This window comes from Protopterus annectens, chromosome 1.part0, assembly GCF_019279795.1.
Source record: "Protopterus annectens isolate FY-2018-M chromosome 1.part0, PAN1.0, whole genome shotgun sequence".
NCBI lineage: Eukaryota > Metazoa > Chordata > Ceratodontiformes > Protopteridae > Protopterus > Protopterus annectens.
In genome coordinates this window covers 1,541,706,943-1,541,724,649 of record NC_056725.1, presented here as the reverse complement: position 1 = coordinate 1,541,724,649, position 17,707 = coordinate 1,541,706,943, and the positions used below count along the sequence as shown (strand labels likewise).

The 17,707-nt window shown below is 42.7% G+C and overlaps 8 non-coding genes across 8 annotated transcripts; all 8 read left to right on the top strand.

Moving 5' to 3' along the window:
- The first annotated feature begins 693 nt into the window (after positions 1–693).
- Positions 694–763, top strand: TRNAI-AAU. Its single transcript has one exon. It is a non-coding gene; the product is annotated as a tRNA-Ile (tRNA).
- Positions 764–2,086: 1,323 nt separating this feature from the next.
- Positions 2,087–2,158, top strand: TRNAK-UUU. Its single transcript has one exon. It is a non-coding gene; the product is annotated as a tRNA-Lys (tRNA).
- A 557-nt stretch (positions 2,159–2,715) lies between these two features.
- Positions 2,716–2,789, top strand: TRNAI-AAU. The gene has a single exon. It is a non-coding gene; the product is annotated as a tRNA-Ile (tRNA).
- Positions 2,790–4,119: 1,330 nt separating this feature from the next.
- On the top strand, positions 4,120–4,191 carry TRNAI-UAU. The gene has a single exon. It is a non-coding gene; the product is annotated as a tRNA-Ile (tRNA).
- Positions 4,192–4,748: 557 nt separating this feature from the next.
- Positions 4,749–4,822, top strand: TRNAI-AAU. Its single transcript has one exon. It is a non-coding gene; the product is annotated as a tRNA-Ile (tRNA).
- A 1,332-nt stretch (positions 4,823–6,154) lies between these two features.
- TRNAT-UGU lies at positions 6,155–6,227 on the top strand. Its single transcript has one exon. It is a non-coding gene; the product is annotated as a tRNA-Thr (tRNA).
- Positions 6,228–7,308: 1,081 nt separating this feature from the next.
- On the top strand, positions 7,309–7,381 carry TRNAT-UGU. The gene has a single exon. It is a non-coding gene; the product is annotated as a tRNA-Thr (tRNA).
- A 555-nt stretch (positions 7,382–7,936) lies between these two features.
- On the top strand, positions 7,937–8,010 carry TRNAI-AAU. Its single transcript has one exon. It is a non-coding gene; the product is annotated as a tRNA-Ile (tRNA).
- The last annotated feature ends 9,697 nt before the right edge of the window (positions 8,011–17,707 follow it).

Below are 17,707 nucleotides of genomic sequence, written 5' to 3'. Positions count from 1 at the left end.
CCCCGAAAAAAACAAATAAAATACGTTTGAAAAAGGCAACATGAGATATTCAGCACGTCTGGCTCTGTAGCTCAGGGGTTAGAGCACTGGTCTTATAAACCACGGTCATGAGTTCAAATCTCATCAGCGCCTGTGGCTTCTTTTCCTCCTATGTGCTAAAGGGCAGGTGCTTTTAGACACTGTTTTCTGGGTGCAGCATTCAGAAGGTAGAGTGTGCTAACTCAATTCTACCTCACAATGAAGTACAGCGTTTTTGCTGCTCAACCTCTTGCTATTGCTTGCCAATCAGCTCCACGGACACTGTAGCATTTTGATAGACTTTTGTCAGCAGCTCTTTTTCAGACATGACACTTAATTGTGTTCCAGTCCAGATGCATGCATACTGCCAAAGCTTTGCGTAACTTTTTAGGAGATCCGAAAGCATCACCTTCCTGGCCGAAAGAAACAGAGCATCATGAAGGGATTTAAGTCACAGGTTCAGAGAACTGAATGTAATTCGGATCAGCATTCCCAGTGGAGAGTTGAGCAGACAAACGTTTGCTAGATAGTATCCATCATCTGTCAAGTTGTATTGATGCAGTAGCACTTCTTGAGCTGAGTCGTGGCACCCTTCTACACATAATTCCTCACACTGTCATTGACATCAGTTACCATGCTGATAGAGTTGGAGTGGCAGGATCAAACAACAAGGCAGGTTAGCTCAGTTGGTTAGAGCGTGGTGCTAATAATGCCAAGGTCGCGGGTTCGATCCCCGTACGGACCAGCTGCATTTTGGTGGGGTAATGTGCACATAATTAGTACTATGACCTGTGACAGCGACAGTCAGACAGGGCCAGCCAGGGTTCGGCCTGTATCTCACAGTCACAGCCTGACAGGGCCCGCCTTCAGGCCTGAACTCGGCTCCACAGACCTGTGAAACTCTGCCTGTTACCCTCATGTCTGGAAGCAACTCGGCTTAAGGTCTGACCTCTGTCTTGCCTCACAGCTCCAGAATGACTGTGCTCAATTCTGATTTCCATTCGTATTCATTTCAAGTGCTGTCTGCTGTCCTGACATCTGGGTAACTTTTTTTCTGCTGCTCCACTTTTCCTCTTAAGAACTTGCAGAATGACTGGTTACACTGGCCTAGTCACAAACTGTCCCCCCACGGTCATGCCTTCCCTTCATTTTGGGGAGTGCATTGCAGAAGAGTGAGCCGAGTAGAGCCTATTCAATTACTGTGTTAACAGTCGGAAAAAAAAAAAAAAGGGAATGACTGATGAAGAAATTCTTTCTTCAAGAAAGCTGTGGTGAACAGTGCCATCTTGAGGCTTGCTAGCAGAGTGGTTAAGGTGCTGGTTTTGTAGACTGCAGGTTGCGGGTTTGGGCTTCTTGCGAGAAGTGAATGTGCTTCAGCTGTCCTAACACCCATAGTCAGATGGATTTTAGTCCTGCACTTTCAAAGAAATTTTCCACCTTGTTTCTAGCATAAAGGCATACAGCATTTTTTCCTGCTTAGACTCTTGCGGTTGCTTGTCATCAGTGTCACAGAGAGTGCAGCACCTTAGTCCGTGTTGTCAGCATCTCTGGCCAGACCGCATGCAGTCTGGATCCTTACTTACTTACTGCTAAAGCTACGACCACCTTCTAGTGATTCAGAAAGTGACGTCTTGAAAACTATGTCCCGTATTGCAAGCAAAGGACTATGCAGATGCATGCAGTTTTGCAAATGACATGACATAATCCTTTTAAGCAGGAGAGGGCCTATTTGAAGTTTCCTTACTTCACAGCTCCCAAAGGCGTAACTTGTGTGACTAGTTTTGGCAAGACAAACCAAATGAAGATAATTTATTGAAGCAGCAAAAGTTTGCAGACGCTACAACGCACTCGGGTTTCAGTTCCCTGAGCAAGTCACTGTTTTGCCAGTGTATCCGGCCATATACTGGGCAATATGGCACCATATGTCATAGCTACCTATGCCCTTATGGAATGGGTTGGGTGTGACGAAAGATCCGAAAAATGCGAATTGTATCACCCTGTTGAAAGGCAAAGAACAACAATGAACAAATACGTTTGAAAAAGGCAACATGAGATGTGCAGCACGTCTGGCTCTGTAGCTCAGGGGTTAGAGCACTGGTCTTTTAAACCAGGGTCATCAGTTCAAATCTCATTAGGGCCTGTGGCTTCTTTTCCTCCTATGTGCTAAAGGGCAGGTGCTTTTAGACACTGTTTTCTGGGTGCAGCATTCAGAAGGTAGAGTGTGCTAACTCAATTCTACCTCACAATGAAGTACAGCGTTTTTGCTGCTCAACCTCTTGCTATTGCTTGCCAATCAGCTCCACGGACACTGTAGCATTTTGATAGACTTTTGTCAGCAGCTCTTTTTCAGGCATGACACTTAATTGTGTTCCAGTCCAGATGCATGCATACTGCCAAAGCTTTGCGTAACTTTTTAGGAGATCCGAAAGCATCACCTTCCTGGCCGAAAGAAACAGAGCATCATGAAGGGATTTAAGTCACAGGTTCAGAGAACTGAATGTAATTCGGATCAGCATTCCCAGTGGAGAGTTGAGCAGTCAAACGTTTGCTAGATAGTATCCATCATCTGTCAAGTTGTATTGATGCAGTAGCACTTCTTGAGCTGAGTCGTGGCACCCTTCTACACATAATTCCTCACACTGTCATTGGCATCAGTTCCCATGCTGATAGAGTTGGAGTGGCAGGATCAAACAACAAGGCAGGTTAGCTCAGTTGGTTAGAGCGTGGTGCTAATAACGCCAAGGTCGTGGGTTCGATCCCCGTATGGGCCAGCTGCATTTTGGTGGGGTAATGTGCACATAATTAGTACTATGACCTGTGACAGCGACAGTCAGACAGGGCCAGCCAGGGTTCGACCTGTATCTCACAGTCACAGCCTGACAGGGCCCGCCTTCAGGCCTGAACTCGGCTCCACAGACCTGTGAAACTCTGCCTGTTACCCTCATGTCTGGAAGCAACTCGGCTTAAGGTCTGACCTCTGTCTTGCCTCACAGCTCCAGAATGACTGTGCTCAATTCTGATTTCCATTCGTATTCATTTCAAGTGCTGTCTGCTGTCCTGACTTCTGGGTAACTTTTTTTCTGCTGCTCCACTTTTCCTCTTAAGAACTTGCAGAATGACTGGTTACACTGGCCTAGTCACAAACTGTCCCCCCACGGTCATGCCTTCCCTTCATTTTGGGAAGTGCATTGCAGAAGAGTGAGCCGAGTAGAGCCTATTCAATTACTGTGTTAACAGTCGGGAAAAAAAAAAAAGGGAATGACTGATGAAGAAATTCTTTCTTCAAGAAAGCTGTGGTGAACAGTGCCATCTAGAGGCTTGCTAGCATAGTGGTTAAGGTGCTGGTTTTGTAGACTGCAGGTTGTGGGTTTGAATCCTTGGGCTTTTTGCGAGAAGTGAATGTGCTTCAGCTGTCCCAACACCCATAGTCAGATGGATTTTAGTCCTGCACTTTCAAAGAAATTTTCCACCTTGTTTCTAGCATAAAGGCATACAGCATTTTTTCCTGCTTAGACTCTTGCGGTTGCTTGTCATCAGTGTCACAGAGAGTGCAGCACCTTAGTCCGTGTTGTCAGCATCTCTGGCCAGACCGCATGCAGTCTGGATCCTTACTTACTTACTGCTAAAGCTACGACCACCTTCTAGTGATTCAGAAAGTGACGTCTTGAAAACTATGTCCCGTATTGCAAGCAAAGGACTATGCAGATGCATGCAGTTTTGCAAATGACATGACATAATCCTTTTAAGCAGGAGAGGGCCTATTTGAAGTTTCCTTACTTCACAGCTCCCAAAGGCGTAACTTGTGTGACTAGTTTTGGCAAGACAAACCAAATGAAGATAATTTATTGAAGCAGCAAAAGTTTGCAGACGCTACAACGCACTCGGGTTTCAGTTCCCTGAGCAAGTCACTGTTTTGCCAGTGTATCCGGCCATATACTGGGCAATATGGCACCATATGTCATAGCTACCTATGCCCTTATGGAATGGGTTGGGTGTGACGAAAGATCCGAAAAATGCGAATTGTATCACCCTGTTGAAAGGCAAAGAACAACAATGAACAAATACGTTTGAAAAAGGCAACATGAGATGTGCAGCACGTCTGGCTCTGTACCTCAGGGGTTAGAGCACTGGTCTTATAAACCAGGGTCATGAGTTCAAATCTCATCAGGGCCTGTGGCTTCTTTTCCTCCTATGTGCTAAAGGGCAGGTGCTTTTAGACACTGTTTTCTGGGTGCAGCATTCAGAAGGTAGAGTGTGCTAACTCAATTCTACCTCACAATGAAGTACAGCGTTTTTGCTGCTCAACCTCTTGCTATTGCTTGCCAATCAGCTCCACGGACACTGTAGCATTTTGATAGACTTTTGTCAGCAGCTCTTTTTCAGACATGACACTTAATTGTGTTCCAGTCCAGATGCATGCATACTGCCAAAGCTTTGCGTAACTTTTTAGGAGATCCGAAAGCATCACCTTCCTGGCCGAAAGAAACAGAGCATCATGAAGAGGTTTAAGTCACAGGTTCAGAGAACTGAATGTAATTCGGATCAGCATTCCCAGTGGAGAGTTGAGCAGACAAACGTTTGCTAGATAGTATCCATCATCTGTCAAGTTGTATTGATGCAGTAGCACTTCTTGAGCTGAGTCGTGGCACCCTTTTACACATAATTCCTCACACTGTCATTGACATCAGTTCCCATGCTGATAGAGTTGGAGTGGCAGAATCAAACAACAAGGCAGGTTAGCTCAGTTGGTTAGAGCGTGGTGCTAATAACACCAAGGTCGCGGGTTCGATCCCCGTATGGGCCAGCTGCATTTTGGTGGGGTAATGTGCACATAATTAGTACCATGATTTGTAACAGCGACAGTCAGACAGAGCCAGCCAGGGTTCGACCTGTATCTCACAGTCACAGCCTGACAGGGCCCACCTTCAGACCTGAACTCGGCTCCACAGACCTGTGAAACACTGCCTGTTACCCTCATGTCTGGAAGCAATTTGGCTTAAGGTCTGACCTCTGTCTTGCCTCACAGCTCCAGAATGACTGTGCTCAATTCTGATTTCCATTCGTATTCATTTCAAGTGCTGTCTGCTGTCCTGACATCTGGGTAACTTTTTTTCTGCTGCTCCACTTTTCCTCTTAAGAACTTGCAGAATGACTGGTTACACTGGCTTAGTCACAAACTGTCCCCCCACGGTCATGCCTAGCCTTCATTTTGGGGAATGCATTGCAGAAGAGTGAGCCGACTAGAGCCTATTCAATTACTCTGCTAACAGTCGGAAAAAAAAAAAAAAGGGAATGACTGATGAAGAAATTCTTTCTTCAAGAAAGCTGTGGTGAATAGTGCCATCTAGAGGCATGCTAACATAGTGATTAAGATGCTGGTTTTGTAGACTGCAGGTTGTGGGTTTGAATCCTTGGGCTTCTTGCGAGAAGTGAATGTGCTTCAGCTGTTCTAACACCCATAGTCAGATGGATTTTAGTCCTGCACTTTCAAAGAAATTTTCCACCTTGTTTCTAGCATAAAGGCATACAGCATTTTTTTCCTGCTTAGACTCTTGCAGTTGCTTGTCATCAGTGTCACAGAGAGTGCAACACCTTAGTCCGTGTTGTCAGCATCTCTGGCCAGACCGCATGCAGTCTGGATCCTTACTTACTTATTGCTAAAGCTACGACCACCTTCTAGTGATTCAGAAAGTGACGTCTTGAAAACTATGCCCCGTATTGCAAGCAAAGGACTATGCAGATACATGCAGTTTTGCAAATGACATGACATAATCCTTTTAAGCAGGAGAGGGCCTATTTGAAGTTTCCTTACTTCACAGCTCCCAAAGGCGTAACTTGTGTGACTAGTTTTGGCAAGACAAACCAAATGAAGATAATTTATTGAAGCAGCAAAAGTTTGCAGATGCTACAACGCACTCGGGTTTCAGTTCCCTGAGCAAGTCACTGTTTTGCCAGTGTATCTGGCCATATACTGGGCAATATGGCAACATTTGTCATAGCTACCTATGCCCTTATGGAATGGGTTGGGTGTGACAAAAGATCTGAAAAATGCAAATTGTATCACCCTGTTGAAAGGCAAAGAACAACAATGAACAAATACGTTTAAAAAAGGCAACATGAGATAAGCAGCATGTCTGGCTCTGTAGCTCAGGGGTTAGAGCGCTGGTTTTGTAAACCAGGGGTCATGAGTTCAAATCTCATCAGAGCCTGTGGTTTCCTTTCCTCCTATGTGCTAAATGGCAGGTGCTTTTAGACACGGTTTTCTTGGTGCAGCATTCAGAAGGTAGAGTGTGCTAACTCAATTCTACCTCACAATGAAGTACAGCGTTTTTGCTGCTCAACCTCTTGCAATTGCTTGCCAATCAACTCCACGAACACTGTAGCATTTTGACAGACTTTTGTCAGCAGCTCTTTTTCAGACATGACACTTAATTGTGTTCCAGTCCAGATGCATGCATACTGCCAAAGCTTTGCGTCACTTTCTAGGAGATCCGAAAGCATCACCTTCCTGGCCGAAAGAAACAAAGCATAATGAAGGAATTTAAGTCACTGGTTCAGAGATTTGAATGTAATTTGGATCAGCATTCCCAGTGGAGAGTTGAGTAGTCAAACGTTTGCCAGATAGTATCCATCATCTGTCAAGGAGTATTGATGCAGTAGGACTTCTTGAACTGAGTCATGGCACCCTTTTACACATAACTCTTCACACTGTCATTGATATCAGTTCCAATGCTGATAGAGTTGGAGTGGCAGTGTCTAAAAACAGGGCTGGTTAGTTCAGTTGGTTAGAGTGTGGTGCTAATAACGCCAATGTTGCGGTTTCGATCCAAGTATGAATCAGCTACATTTTGGAGGGTCAATGTGCACATATATATCATGCAAAGGACTATGGAGATGAATGCAGTTTTGCAAATGGCATGACTTAATCCTTTTAACTGGGAGAGGGCCTATTTAAAGTTTCTTTAATTTATAGCTCGCAAAGCTGTAACTTGTGTGACTAGTTCTGGTAAGACAAACCAAATGAAGATAATTTATTGAAGCAGCAAAAGTTTGCAGACGCTACAACACACTCGGGTTTCAGTTCCCTGAGCAAGTCACTGTTTTGCCAGTGTATCCGGCCATATACTGGGCAATATGGCACCATATGTCATAGCTACCTATGCCCTTATGGAATGGGTTGGGTGTGACGAAAGATCCGAAAAATGCGAATTGTATCACCCTGTTGAAAGGCAAAGAACAACAATGAACAAATACGTTTGAAAAAGGCAACATGAGATGTGTGGCACATCTGGCTCTGTAGCTCAGGGGTTAGAGCACTGGTCTTGTAAACCAGGAGTCATGAGTTCAAATCTCCTCAGGGCCTGTGGCTTCTTTTCCTCCTATGTGCTAAAGGGCAGGTGCTTTTAGACACTGTTTTCTGGGTGCAGCATTCAGAAGGTAGAGTGTGCTAACTCAATTCTACCTCACAATGAAGTACAGCGTTTTTGCTGCTCAACCTCTTGCTATTGCTTGCCAATCAGCTCCACGGACACTGTAGCATTTTGATAGACTTTTGTCAGCAGCTTTTTCAGACATGACACTTAATTGTGTTCCAGTCCAGATGCATGCATACTGCCAAAGCTTTGCGTAACTTTTTAGGAGATCCGAAAGCATCACCTTCCTGGCCGAAAGAAACAGAGCATCATGAAGGGATTTAAGTCACAGGTTCAGAGAACTGAATGTAATTCGGATCAGCATTCCCAGTGGAGAGTTGAGCAGTCAAACGTTTGCCAGATAGTATCCATCATCTGTCAAGTTGTATTGATGCAGTAGCACTTCTTGAGCTGAGTCGTGGCACCCTTTTACACATAACTCCTCACACTGTCATTGACATCAGTTCCCATGCTGATAGAGTTGGAGTGGCAGGATCACACAACAAGGCTGGTTAGCTCAGTTGGTTAGAGCGTGGTGCTAATAACACCAAGATCGTGGGTTCGATCCCCGTATGGGCCAGCTGCATTTTGGTGGGGTAATGTGCACATAATTAGTACTATGACCTGTCACAGAGACAGCCAGCCAGGGTTCGACCTGTATCTCACAGTCACAGCCTGACAGGGCCCGCCTTCAGGCCTGAACTCGGCTCCACAGACCTGTGAAACTCTGCCTGTTACCCTCATGTCTGGAAGCAACTCAGCTTAAGGTCTGACCTCTGTCGTGCCTCACAGCTCCAGAATGACTGTGCTCAATTCTGATTTCCATTCATATTCATTTCAAGTGCTGTCTGCTGTCCTGACATCTGGGTAACTTTTTTTCTCCTGCTCCACTTTTCCTCTTAAGAACTTGCAGAATGACTGGTTACACTGGCCTAGTCACAAACTGTCCCCCCACGGTCATGCCTTCCCTTCATTTTGGGGAGTGCATTGCAGAAGAGTGAGCCGAGTAGAGCCTATTCAATTACTGTGTTAACAGTCGGAAAAAAAAAAAAAGGGAATGAATGATGAAGAAATTCTTTCTTCAAGAAAGCTGTGGTGTACAGTGCCATCTTGAGGCTTGCTAGCAGAGTGGTTAAGGTGCTGGTTTTGTAGACTGCAGGTTGCGGGTTTGGGCTTCTTGCGAGAAGTGAATGTGCTTCAGCTGTCCTAACACCCATAGTCAGATGGATTTTAGTCCTGCACTTTCAAAGAAATTTTCCACCTTGTTTCTAGCATAAAGGCATACAGCATTTTTTCCTGCTTAGACTCTTGCGGTTGCTTGTCGTCAGTGTCACAGAGAGTGCAGCACCTTAGTCCGTGTTGTCAGCATCTCTGGCCAGACCGCATGCAGTCTGGATCCTTACTTACTGCTAAAGCTACGACCACCTTCTAGTGATTCAGAAAGTGGCGTCTTGAAAACTATGTCCCGTATTGCAAGCAAAGGACTATGCAGATGCATGCAGTTTTGCAAATGACATGACATAATCCTTTTAAGCAGGAGAGGGCCTATTTGAAGTTTCCTTACTTCACAGCTCCCAAAGGCATAACTTGTGTGACTAGTTTTGGCAAGACAAACCAAATGAAGATAATTTATTGAAGCAGCAAAAGTTTGCAAACGCTACAACGCACTCGGGTTTCAGTTCCCTAAGCAAGTCACTGTTTTGCCAGTGTATCCGGCCATATACTGGGCAATATGGCACCATATGTCATAGCTACCTATGCCCTTATGGAATGGGTTGGGTGTGACGAAAGATCTGAAAAATGCAAATTGTATCACCCTGTTGAAAGGAAAAGAACAACAATGAACAAATACATTTAAAAAAAGCAACATCAGATGCATGGCATGTTTGCCTCTGTAGTGCAGAGGTTAGAGCACAGGTCTTATAAAACAGGTGTCATGAGTTCAAAACTATTTAGGGCTTATGGAATCTTTCCTTCCTATGTGTTACAAAGCAGGTGTTTTTTGGGTACAGCATTCAGAAGTTATTGTGTGCGATCTCAATTCTACCTCACAATGAAGTACACTGTTTTCTCTCCTGAAGAGTAGGGAAATACAGGCTCTGATGAGATTTGAACTCATGACCACTAGTCTACTCTGCAAAACCAGCACCATAATCACTATGCTAGTAAGCCTGAAGATGGCAGCATTGAGCACAGATTTCCTTAAGAAAAAATATCTTTTTCTGTCATCCCTTTACATGCTAATGGCGACTGAGCCTCAGATCAGGTCCTAACACTATTGCCTTGCACATTGCCCCCCTCCTACTCCCACCAAGGTTGGTGGCTGATACATGGATGAAACCCAGAACTTTGTTATTATTAGTGTACAAAGCTTTAACCAGCTGAGCTAACCTGCCAGGTCTCAAACCTCTTACTCAACCTCTATCATCAAGAGAACTGATGTCAATGACAGTGGGAACAATTACGTGTAAAGTGTGCCATGACTCAGCTCAGCAAGTGCTATTGTATCAATACTCCTTGACAGATGACAGATACTGTCTGCCAAATGTTTGACTAATCAACACTCCACCGAGAATACTGATCCAAATAACATTCAATTCTATGAACCTGTAACTAAAATTCCTCCATGATGCTCAATTTCTTTTGGCCAGGAAGGTGATGCTTTCAGAGTTACTAGAAAGTTTCTCCAAGCTTTGGCTCTATGAAAGAATCTGGCATGGAACTCAAATATGTGACCAGTCTGAAACAGAGTTTGCTGACAACAGTCTACCAAGATACTACAGTGTCTAGGGAGCTGACTGGCAAGCAATTGCAAGAGCCTGAGCAGCAAAGCAAGCAACTGCAAGAGCCTGAGCAGCAAAACTGCTGTACTTTATTGAGAGGTAGAAATGAAACGCACACACTAACTTCTGAATGCTGCATCCAGAAAAGTGTGTCTAAACCCACCTGCCCTTCCACACATAAGAGGAGTAGGGAAAACAGGCTCTGATGAGAGTTCAACCCATGACCACTGGTTTACAGGTCCAGTGCTCTAACCCCTGATATCACTTTTTTAAACATATTTGTTCTTTGGTGTTCTTTGACTTCAACAGGATGATACAATTTGCATTTTTTTGATCTTTCATCACTTACAACCCATTCCATAAGGGCATGTGTAGCTAAGACGAATGGTGCCATATTGCCCAGTATTTGGCCAGATACACAAGCAATCCAGTGACGTGCTCAGGGAACTGATAATTGATTGCACTGTGGCATCTGCAAGATTTTGCTGCCTCAGTAAATTATCTTCATTTGGTTTATCTTCCAAATGCGAGTCACACAAGTTGCACCTTTGGGTGCGGAGAAGTAAGGAACCTTTAAATAGGCCCTCTCCTGGTTAAAAGGATTATGTGATGTTATTTGCAAAACTGCATGCATCTGCATAGTCCTTTACGTGCAATACAGGAAATGGTTCAAAAGAAGTCACTTTCTGAATCACTAGAAGGTACTTGCAGCTTTAGGAGTAAGGATCCAGGCCGGGTCAGGTCTGGCCATGGATGCTGACAACACTGACCAAGGTGCTGCACTGTCCGTGCACACTGACGAGAAGTGACTGAAAGAGTCTAAGCACGAAAACATGCTGCATGTCTTTATGACAGAAACAGAGTTGAACATTTCTTTGAGAGTGCAGGACTAAAATCTAGTCAATAAAAGACATCTAACTGTGGCTGAAGCACATCCTTCTCAAGCAAGAGCTCATAGGATTCAAATTCATGGCTTCTAGTCTGTAAAACCAGCACTTTAACCACTGTGCTAGCAAACCTGAAAATGGCAGCAGTGAGCACAGCTTTCCTCAAGAAAAAATTTCTTTATCGGTCATCCCCTTTTGCATGCCAGTGGAGTGAGCCTCAGGTCATAACTCTATTTCCTTGCATGTTTTATCCCCCCCTGCAATGTTGTTGGTTCAGACAAGGATGAAATCCAGAACCTTGTTATTATTAGTATAATGCTTTAACTGACTGAGCTAACCAGCCAGGTCTCAAACCTATTTCTCAACCTCCATCATCAAGAGAACTGATGTCAATGACAGTGGGAACAATTATGTGTAAAGGGTGCCTTGACTCTGCTCAACAAGTGCTACTGTATCAATACTCCTTGACAGATACTGTCTGTCAAATGTTTGACTATTCAACTCTCCACTGAAAATGCTGAACCAGGTAACTTTCATTTCTTTGAACCTGTAACTTAAATTCCTTCATGATGCTCAATTTCTTTGGCCAGGAAGGTGATGCTTTCAGATTTACTAGAACGTTTCTCCAAGCTTTGACTGTATGAAAGAATCGGGCATGGAACTCAAATACGTCACCAGTCTGAAAGAGTGTTTGCTGATAAAAGTCTACCAAGATTCTACAGTGTCCAGGGAGCTGACTGGCAAGCAATTGCAAGAGCCTGAGCAGCAAAACTGCTGTACTTTATTGAGAGGTAGAAATGAAATGCACACACTAACTTCTGAATGCTGCATCCAGAAAAGTGTGTCTAAGCTCACCTGCCCTTCCACACATAAGAGGAGTAGGGAAACGCAGGGTCTGATGGGATTGGAACTCACTCATGACCGCTGGTTTACGAGACCAGTGCTCTAACCCTTGAGCTACAGAGCCAGACATCTTTAATTTCTGATGTCACTTTTTTAAACATATTTGTCCTTTAGTTTCTTTGATTTCAACAGGATGATACAATTTTCATTTTTTGGATCTTTCATTGCATACAATCCATTCCATAAGGGCATGTGTAGCTAAGACGATTGGCGCTATATTGCCCAGTATTTGGCCGGACGGCGGATACACAAGCAATCCAGTGACGTGTTCAGGGAACTGAAAACTGATTGCACTGTGGCATCTGCAAGATTTTGCTGCCTCTGTAAATTATCTTCATTTGGTTTATCTTCCAAATGCGAGTCACACAAGTTGCACCTTTGGGAGCGTACTTAGTACTGTACCTAAAATTGCTAATATTTTACTTATCTGTACCTGAAGTTGCTAAAATTTTGCTTATGTGGAGCTTTTCTCCCCTGGCCTCTACTGAAAATGGACATATATCCAGTTAGACCAGGCCGGTCAACAAATGTAAAATAAAATAAAATAAATAAAATAAGTAAGGAGACTTTAAATAGGCCTCCTCCTGGTTAAAAGAATTATGTCATGTCATTTGCAAAACTGTATCCATCTGCAGCGTCCTTTGCTTGCAATACGTGAAATGGTTTTCAAGAAGTCACTTTCTGAATCACTAGAAGGTACTTCAGTGGTGGATCCAGAAATTTGCAGAAGGGGGGGGGGCACAGTCTGGTTAGATGACTACCAGAGTGGAAGCAAGAAAGTGAGACACTTGGTTTGGTGGTTGTGAAAAGATCACCTTAAGAAGCTCTGACATCACATCTGGAAAGACATCACTTTACATTCAGTTACACATGATTTTGCTGTGGATGTGGTAGCAGAAACAAGTAATTCCTGTGCAGCACACAATACACCTATTTTCAATGCATGCCTGGAAAAGATTTGTTGACCATACCAACTCACATTCTCCTTCTATGGCATAGTGGGCATATGGACTGTTATAAACTTGTAAAGAATCCCACTGAAAGTGGAAATAACCACAGTGAAATCTACTTTGTTGTTATGAAACATAAAATATATACCACAGACACATGTTTGGATAAATTAGTAAAAGCTTCATTTAATTGATGTACCAAATAACTAAACTCATAAAACTTTCCTTAGCTAACCATTGTGTTTTTGGATTGTTTACTGTTCTTTCTCTGGGTTTAGGCACAACTAATTTTCTTTAACAAAAGTCCTACTGTACCTTTTCTCTCCTTTCAACAAATTCTGGAGTGAGTGAAGGAGGTAGAGGCAATGCTGGTCTCCAGGAGTTCAAAAATGCCAATGTTGGTTGTCTTCTTTCTCAAGTCAAAGTTCAATGAAACTTGAATTGTTTTTAGTTCAATATTTTCCAAATTCATGTCCATCTGAATTTGAGCAATTTCTTCTTGCAACACGTGTTCTTTGACAGTGAACTTCTGTCCTGTTGAACTTTCACTCAGCTTGGATTGTAGTTACCCCAACTTCAGCACTGGGCAAATTTTTTATTTTTTTATTTTACATTTGTTGACCGGGCTAGTCTAGCTGGATGCATGTCCATTTTCAATAGAGGCCCGGGGAAAAAAGCTCCCTAACGGAATAGTAAAATTGGTAAAAAAAGTAGTAAAAAACAATGCTAGTAGAACAGCCAACAAAAATACATCAGGGGAAATTCCTAAACAAAGGTATTGCTAAAATGAGAGAGAAACATATGTAGCACTGTGTTAGAAAAATATGTATTAATGTATATGTCTAGTGCTTATTAAGAAATAAGAAAGATATAATGCATTTTATTCTATTAATGTTATGACCAGAAAAATGAATATATATGAAACTGCAAGAAGCTTTTGGAAACTGCAGTGTGCCTTTTTTGCAAGTTGGCCTCTGACCCCAGCAGCTGCTAGCTCAGCAAGAATTGATGTTTATGCTTCTCACAAGTGATTATCTGCTGGGTCAGGAAATTAAATGTGTGAAATAATGAGAATCTTCTGCTCTTTCCTGCTTGAGCAATCGACCTTGCATATGTTGCTAGATAACGCACCAGCTGCAAGGAAGAAGTGATACATGTAACAAAAGAAATGTATTGAGAACTGTATCTGCTATTATGCTCAAATTAGCTCAGAACCTTGAGTGGCAACTTTTGTAAAAGGGTATTATAACTAACCAGGTGGCTAGCAAGGCCACGTTGTTTACCAGAAAAACTTTTTAAGCAAAATGTAGTATCAGCATTTTAGATGAATAGAATATTGTAAGCTAAAGTGATGTAAAACCCCTTGTGGCTGACTAAGTCAGCCTGGTGGGTTAATACTAGTAAGAAATACCATAAAAATTGTGTTCTTCCTGTTTCATTCAGACAAAATTCTGTACTTGTACATTTTTTGCCTCCTGGTGTACACTAGTAAAGAACCTGAACCTCCTGTGTATTGATCTTTTTATTACAGTGTTTTTCATTTAACAGATTGGTCCTTGCGTACCGGAATCCCTCAGACACTGTGGATCAAAGCATAGCGGTGGTCGAAGACTGCATGCAGGAGAAGATACCAAAATGGTTCTTCTTGAGTGAAAAGACCTCCGACTGAATTGTCGTTTAAAGAGACTGGCCATTTTCTGATCTGTGGCTGAAGAGCGGATTTCCACTTCAAACTGTGACTGGTCAATAACGGAGGCTCAGGTAGGGAGACTTTTTGCCTTTTTTTCTGTTTTAGATCAGGGACTAGGTTACAGTAAATATTGTTTTTTTTGTCAGATTTGTCATACAGATCAGGGACAAGAAAAATTACTGTTTATTTGGTCATAGATCAGGGTAACAGAATAAGGTAGGCAGTTATTCTAGATAAACTGTGAAAGGAACTGAAGTTGTGGTACCACGTGGTAAAAGGGTTACGTAACATTTATTGACATGGGAAATCAGTGCACTAAAACATCGCGAGATCCGCCCCTAACCGAAGACGCAAAATATATGCAACTACAACGTGCAGATAATGTTAGATATTATGCGAAATGGGTTAACAAATATGAATTTGATGGAAAATTAGACAAATCTTCGCTTGTTAAACTTCTTAAACAGCTTAAAAGTGATACGAAAGGTCAGGCAAAAAAACAACGGCAAATAGGCATTCCTCAGGCACACAGGTGGATTGAGGAAGCAAACCATAGGGAACAAAAGAGTAATAATTCAAAGGCATTGTTTTTAGACAAAGAAGATAATAATATAGCAGTAGCAACGGCTCCTCCTCCTCCCCCCCCCACTCCTTTTTTTCAGGATATGAAGCGGGTGGACAAGCTGGTCCACCTCCGCGGTATCCTGATGTCTCAGTGAAACCGAAATCATTTGTTAGAGATCCCATTGAAACTAGGTCCCGAACACGTAAAACACAGGGGGACATAGAATTGTATCAAATGGAGAGAAATTTACAAGCTGAGAGTGAGGAAGAAATATGTCCACTTATAGAGGTACCAAATCCTCAGGCAGGACAGGTTGGACAGGACTCAACCCTCTTGGTATATAGGCCGTGGACACCAGAGGATATCCGGAAGGCTACTGAGGGAATTCCCCATCCAAAAGTTAATTTTACAAAATTCCTAGAAGATTTACAAGGCATGAGGTTAAGTTACCACTTAAATGGGGAAGAAGTAGAAAAAGTAGTTAGACAAATTGTAGGTCCAGATTGGCACACGATTAGTGGCACCTGGAATCCTCGTAATGCAGAATTTAAGCCACTCCCACATAGTGACGCAGAACTTGACAATAGAGTAAAAGGCCTTACAGACGGAATCTCTGAGAAATGGAAACCTAGAGCAGACTGGACTTGTATTAATCAATGCATACAGCAAGAAAATGAAACAGTAGATGGGTACTATGCCAGATTATTAGAGTGCTTTAACAATCATAGTGGCATGACAGTTCCCGAAAATCAAATGAATGATTCCCCGTATGAACAACAATTGAAAAATGCGTTTTTAAAAGGTTGCATTGCACCTATTAGTAGCTTCATTATGAAGCATATGATAGATCATCGAACAAGTAGGTTACAAGCCTTACTTGAATATGCTAGACATGCTGAAAGACATTTTAATAGCAAAAAGAAAAAGAAAGCGCAAGTCTTCACTGCTGAAGATGGAGCTGAAGTTTATGTATTACAGTCTGGTAAAAAGGGTAAGAAAAATTCACAGAGAAATAAACAGTCTGACAAACGGTCAGAGGACTTTGAAGAAAGGAAAAAGAGAGGTGAATGCTTTAAGTGCGGGAAGAAAGGACATCTAGCTAGGGATTGCAAACAAAATAAGCAGGTAACCACCAGAGGATAAGGGAGATGAGGACTGACTATATGATGGTGAAGATACACCATACGAGAGTCAGAAATCATCGGGAAAAGACAATAAAGAAAGCACAAATGTAAATGTGATAGAAGGAGTAGAGGAAGTGCAAGTAGACATGGAAGATGAAGAAAATGAGATTTTAGATTTAGCATTATAGAGCCTAGAGCTCTACCTAGCAGACACAAAACCGGAAGTTACACTTCTGGTGGAGGGGAAGGAAGTTAAATTCCTGTGTGATTCAGGAGCGTCACGGACTCTGATACACCCCTCCAAGTTACCGGAACATTCAGAATCACCTGATTATATATTAGTGAAAGCTGCAAATGGACAGCTATACCGGGAACCACTTTCCCATGATAGAGCAATAATTGACCCTGTTTCAGGGATAACTCAAAGGAGTAAAATTGTTGTTTCTGCAAAATGCCCAGTGAACCTATTAGGTAGGGACCTTATGCAGATATTTGGCATAGCAGTAGTTCCGACTATGCAGGGTATGGAGGCACAGTGACAAATGGATACTTTTTTGGTGCGACCGGAGGGTGAAACGTTTTACTGGTACAGCCAAGACTTAGTTACGACTGGTCCAGGAGCAGTGACCGAGGAACTGATGAATGTAGCCATCAGTAAATCCCCCTCCCTTGACACTGACAGACAGCATTTGCTACATTGTACTCTGTATTACTGTAGCACACCAGGACCTGATAAAGAATATGAGCAAGAATTGTTCAGAAATCGTGCAAACAGATTAGTGTTACGTAATCTGTACTGGGATACTGAGGGAAACAGTGTTGTTAGCTGTTCATTACCTCAAGAATTCCTTGCACTATACAAATCTAATCGATTACCACATGTCAGTTTAACTAAGAACAAAAATGCAAAATGGGCAGACCTAGGCGAAAAGGTAACAAGATGGGAAAAGCAAACCGAATTAGAATTATCAGAACAGGGAATACAGAAACAGAGACTGAATTGGTTAACACAGGCACATCCAGCTGTACACTTGCAGTCTAACGAGGACAGCTGATTAGCATTTTTATTAGAAGAAGAAGAAAAAGCCTTATGTGACATACCAGACATTCTATGGTCAACAGGCAAGTCAGATGTAGGACTTATTCTGACAGCAGGACCAGTTATTATTACGCCAAAGTCAGCATTCAAACCACAGAAGAGACAATATCCTTTAAGAAAGGATGCAGAAATAGGAATCAAACCTATAATAGCAGCGTTACTTAAGGAAGGAGTACTGGTAGAATCTCCTGATTCACCATGTAATACACCCCTATTTCCTGTTAAAAAGGCAAACGGGGAATGGCGTATGGTTCAGGACTTACAAGCTGTAAATAA